This window comes from Phoenix dactylifera, unplaced genomic scaffold, assembly GCF_009389715.1.
Source record: "Phoenix dactylifera cultivar Barhee BC4 unplaced genomic scaffold, palm_55x_up_171113_PBpolish2nd_filt_p 002004F, whole genome shotgun sequence".
Lineage (NCBI taxonomy): Eukaryota > Viridiplantae > Streptophyta > Magnoliopsida > Arecales > Arecaceae > Phoenix > Phoenix dactylifera.
Window position 1 is genome coordinate 1 of NW_024069283.1, and position 5,933 is coordinate 5,933.

Genomic DNA, 5,933 nt, shown 5'->3' on the forward strand with positions numbered 1-5,933 from the left:
ATTTTATCCTTATAATTTATTAGGTTTAGATTTGAGTTTACCAATGGATATTGCACTTTATTTTAAGACTTAGATATTGATGATGATGTTTGCTGCTATATATAAATTTTCATATGGATTATTCTATTGACTTATGGTGTTGATTATGCTTGTAAAATGGTACTAAATTCTTTAAATGTTAAGATGTGATATGCATGACTTTTAGTTATTAATTGATTTGGATTTTACATATTGGTAGATGGGTGAATTTTTATATTGGTTATAGACTGCACAGAAGACATTGTTCATAATTTAAGTTTCACCAATGATTTTAGTTTTTGATGTTTATAGCTAAATGTGATTGCATAAGAGATACAATTAGAAAGCTGGCAAAATGTAAGCTATCAATCTAAATTATGATGTCAAGTATACATTTTTTTTACCTATCACAATGGTCAGAGCCACAAGTAAATATAAATATAAATTCATGATCAAAACCACTGCACCAGAGGTCAAATAGCCAGGGTTTCTAACTGTAACTATGGAGTTTGAATACTGTTTAGCTATAAGTTATTGCTTATTTAAGTGACAATGAATTTTTCGTTCTGGTGGTTATAAGTGTCATAATGTATTGGCAATAGCAATGGTTGCTTGACCATTGCAATGAAGATTGTCCTACGAATCCATACTGTAACCAAGCAGAACTCTATGTTGATGATTTCTAACTACCATTGTATTTTAGCCCAAGTCCATGGCTACAGCTTTTTTTAACCGAGGTCAGCTGGATTGTTACAGTAGATGGTAACAATGACAGCCAATGCAGTGGTACCATCCAATGGTAAAAGTTATAACAAGGGCTGTCTGTACTTTTAATTGTAGTTTTGACTGTGGCTATAGACCTCCTTTATTGTAGTAACTTAATGTATGTATTAATTCATGGTTATTGGTGTTAAGGATGTGTTTGGTACGTGGAAAGAATTTTTCCTCACTGAAATGTTTTTCGTGGGAACATGATTCTTAGGAATTTGATGCCTGTTTTGTCATGTTTGGTTTATAATGGGAAAGTGGCACGTTCTAGAGTGGTTTATGCTTGGTTGAGCATCTACTTTTCTATTAAAGTTGTCTGAAATACTTATTATACCCTTAATAAAGGGAAAGACCTTATCCATGGATTTTGATGGCTTAAGGATACTTTTGGAAAAAAAGGGACTTCAATTTCCAACCGGTGGGAAAGTAGCTTTCCTATATCCTCCTTGGAGTTTCTTTCTCATGAAACATAGAAATATTATTTTCATAGGAATGTTACTTTTTATCTCTCTCTTTTGAAAACTGCAACTAAACAAGAGGCATTTTTTTGTTTTTTCACTGACCATACTTTTTCTCCTTCTCTTTCCGCAAACCAACGAGTCCTAAATGTCTAAACCTATTAGTGATGTTGCAATAGGTTCAGACCCTATTTGCACAATGGTTAATAGAGCAATAACCTACAGGGATGATAGGTAAATTTATTCTATTATTTATTGAGAAGGCTATATGAATAAATGGTTAAGATTAATAAATTGGTTATACTTATTACAATATTTCAAGTTTAATAAAGGCTGTACTAACGATATTTTAACAATGTTTAAAATTGAAAATTCTATTAGTTATTTTCACTACTTAACAAAGGTCACATATGAATTTTGAAAAGGCTGCATGATCATCATTAAATGGTTAATAAGATTGGAGAGCTTATAGTATAGTATCGATGGATTTATTTTGGTGAGTAAATGGGAGTTTTAGGATTCAAGAAAGACTGTTCCGCTGGGACTTATATGCATGAATTATGATGATATTTTGTAAGCCATTGACTACTTCATTTTTATTTATTAATTTAATTGTAATAGAAATACATGTCCTACCAAATTTGTAACTCGCTGTCCTCTTGCCTTGTAGGTTAAGAATTACCTTTGTTTAAAGACTGATTTATTCGGAGTGACATGAGGGTTCAACTCCATTACAGTGCTGGAATCCATGTTGTATATTCAAGGAGTTTAATTTTTTAGCTTCCCTCATGGCACAACCTTCTTCCTGCGGAGCCCTCTTTCTCCTCAGTTTACAAAGACAAAATGTATGACTGGTGCCAACAGTTCATCATGGAAGAAAGGACTCACCGAGCTAGGATTACTAACTAATACTTTACTAATAGAATAGAATAGAAAAGAATTGTCTTTCTATATACTTTTCCTGGTTCCATTGCTACTGCAGGAGCAATCGATCATATCATATGGGTATCCCTTCAACACAATGCAGATCATTGAAAGGATCTGAGACGACTCATTAAAGCACGAAAGGCAAGTCAGAAAATTGATTCCTATTATTTTGTAAGCCAATGTAATATTCCTCCTTTATTTGTGTGTAGTGATACTTACAATAAACATTACATGGATTCAAAACTTATGTATTGGGAATATATGCTTCAATTTACTTTGTGATGTCAAACCTCTTTGTGTTAGTTAAGTATAATAAAATATCATTTTTGAAAAAACAAGAAGTAAATATTAAGTGGAAAGCAGAAGTATTCATGCGACATTAACTGTTTTCAGTAATTAGCTTCTCAGAAAGATGAACAATATAGATGCAATAATTCATAGCAAATAAATGTTTTAATAAAATGACATACTGGTAATTGATGCTTGATGTCAGATATCCTGTTATTGTTTGCTAGTTGCTACTAATTCTCCGTGTCTTTCTGCTGCATGAAATGTTTGTTATGTTCTTATTGCCATTGATGCCTGAATTCTCGGTTCCAGCATCTTTGCTGTAGTCTAGTTAAACTTTGTTTCTAGCAAATGCTGGTATTCAAGTAAAGCCAGCATCTTTACAAGCATTTAGATTGCTCGTATGTTGATGGAAATTTTACATCTTTCTCGCTAAGTTCCGTAGATTTTTGATGAATCTGGCTTCCTTATTGCTAACAAGGACCCTTAGTTCTTCAGGCATCAGAATCACCATATGCTGCTTTAGCAACTTCTTTCTTCATCTAATTACAGCAGACAAGACAAAACTTTAAGGGTGCATGCCTTCAATTTGATATTATTACCATGCTAGCATTTTCATGGTCATTTTTTTAGTCTCTTGGCATTTCTTTCAACAACTTATGTATGGCACGGTATAATATTAAATCAAATGGACCAACATAGTTAAGGGTGTAAATGAAGGCTGATAACCCCACTGACACCATCTGAAACCGACCCAAAATATAGGGTCTGCAAACAAAAAAATAAGCCCAATAAGCTATTGCATTTATTTTGGGTTTCAAAATTAGACCTGAAGCCTTGTTAGATCGGATTTGGATTTAGGTAGGTGTGTACCTAAATCCACAAAAACATATATATGCATACACAGAAACATATATATATATATATATATATATATATATATACACACACACATGCTTATAAATACAGCCATACATATGTACATACATGTCCATGTGTATATCTCTCAATTTTCCTTTTGATCATAAAAGAGAAAAACATCTAGAGAGTAGTGAAATGGTGGACCATCTTATCAGACCAAATTTTTGTCCATGTCATTTGTGGTAGCCTTTTTGCAGTATGTTTTTCATGATTTAATATCTATACTGAGCTTGATTACTTTTATGTTATTTATCACTCGTCTCATTTGATTGCATAGATGTATATGCAACAAAAGTAATTGTTGAATGGATACTATCTTGTAGATATAATTTTTGATATTGTTTACATCATTATTTTTATCATGTTTTTCAGTTCAGGAGTTAGCATTTTACATGTATTGATAATTTTTAAAAAACACGAATCGATACCTGACCTTTTCGGGGTCCAATATTGCATATGGATATAGAATTTTAATTGGTTTGGATTTGGGTTTGGATCTAACAAATATTATTTTGGTTTGGGTATGCATATGGCCCAACAGAACCCCCTGATATCCCTAAACACAATCTGGCACAAGCTGATACCGATTCCTGAACCATTCTATTTCTGTGAGAGGATGATGATGGCTTGCTACTTAGATATAGATGTACATTAATTTGCTTTTAAATTCTACATTATGAACAGATAGACTGGTGCTGTGATACCAATTGGCTGAAATCTCCTTTTCCTCTAAATTATCCCATTGTTATGATATTAAATTGTTGTTTTCGTTTAGTTTTATGTGCTTTAATGGTGAAGTATCTCTTACAGATATAGTTGCCAATCAATGTGCAAGACTGCAAGTTTGAGCAGGATTTTAAGTCCTAAATTTGTTAATCAAGTTCTTATGACGTTGTCTTATAAATTATAGGGAAATCAGAGGAGGGGAAGGTACTAAAATATGGTCAGCTAAATAAGGTAAATCCTCACACCACCTAATTAGACCTTTTAATCTGATTTCTTTATATGATATTTCATTGCATGGAATGCGTAACCGTCCCGAACCGGACGGTTTCGAGCTGTACCGGTGGCTCATTGGTACAGTTCTGGCTTTAAAAACGGCTTGCTGCCGGAGCTGGAGAAGATGAGAAAGAGAGAGAGCGAGCGAGGGAGGGAGAGAGGGAGAACGAATCCGCCATCGGAGGCCGAGGCCGCGGCCATGAAAGAAAGAGGGGAACGGGCCGTGGCTTGATGATAAGCTTGATTAAGCTGGTTCGCTGACAAAACAAGCCAATCTCAAGTCTTATTCAAGGTTCAACTATAAATGAGCCAAGCCTGGACACCAGATTCCTGGCCTTGTCTCTGTTGTAGACTTGTTCAAACCTGTTCTATTAGGAAATGAACTTAGCTGAATGCTTATGGTTAGTGATCCTTGGCTTGGCTCATTTCTTTTGCAGTCCTAATTGTTAATTTCTAGACATCCGCATCTTCCTATGACACAAGTGATCCTTTTTAACAAGAATCTAGTCACGCATTACTGAGATGAGAGTGGGACTTCAACTGGGATGTACAATGAGGTGGCGGTGGTTAGTGATGAGCCTCTAATAAGACCTTATGGACGTTTTGTCAAGTTGGTTGTGCTCCTTGAGCAATTTTTGCTCTTTGGTTTCAACCAGTGTATTGTTGTACTTTGATGCTTTGCATTTTAAGTAGGTTTTATTGAGTTTATATGGATTTATTAGTTCATAGTAAGGTTTGTTACTGAACTTCGTCATTTTTTTATTTTGAAGGTCTAATATCAGGCGGAAGTGGCGAAAAGAACATATATCTGGTGCTGTTAAAAATCCTAATGTCTTAGACATGTACTTGTTTGGATAGTCATACAGTTTCAGTTCTGCTGATTTATAATGAATGTTATGCGGTCTACGGAGTGAAAGAAAAAGGAAGAACCTACCGGTGATGATCCACAAATTCACCTGGGAAGAACCTGCCGGTGCTTTTGAATGCTGATGATGACCCACATATATTTTACTTCGTTTTTCCCTTTTATTTTTTCCTGATATTATGATCTTGGTACATATAACAGGGAGTTCTGTATGCCTGAAAGGAATGGTATCAGATCTTAATAAAGTAATTTCTATGCCAGTTCTTAGTACCTTTTTTTTTTTCTTTTTAAATCTTCTTCTCATGTTCTCAGTACTTTTGAAGTGGGAGAAAGATAAGCTCTCGGTTTGAGCCCAAATCCAGTGTCTACAAAAGTTAGCAAACCTGTCTGCCCTCTATTATCGCTATCTTTCTTACTGGTGCCAAGAGTTGCACAAAAAGGATTTCGGGTGTTAGCTGAACTAATGGAAACATGAGAGAGGATCAAAAACTTTTCAAGAATCTCTTTATCATTTCTTCTTCCAAGATGATGGGGCAGTGACAACATAAAAATATGGAAGTAAAAGCCACCGTATCTCTTGCTCTCCCCTTTCTGTCATGGCAAGCAAGGCAATGAGATGAGAACCCAAGGCAATTAAAGAACCCATTGCAATTTCCTCCCTACCTCTTTTCTCTTTCCTTGTGTCATAT

At 34.7% G+C, this 5,933-nt stretch overlaps 1 long non-coding RNA gene across 1 annotated transcript; it reads left to right on the forward strand.

Annotated features, from left to right (window-relative positions):
- The first annotated feature begins 4,285 nt into the window (after positions 1-4,285).
- Positions 4,286-5,514, forward strand: LOC120109304. Its single transcript, XR_005510246.1, has 2 exons — positions 4,286-4,337; positions 5,150-5,514. It is a non-coding gene; the product is annotated as an uncharacterized LOC120109304 (long non-coding RNA).
- The last annotated feature ends 419 nt before the right edge of the window (positions 5,515-5,933 follow it).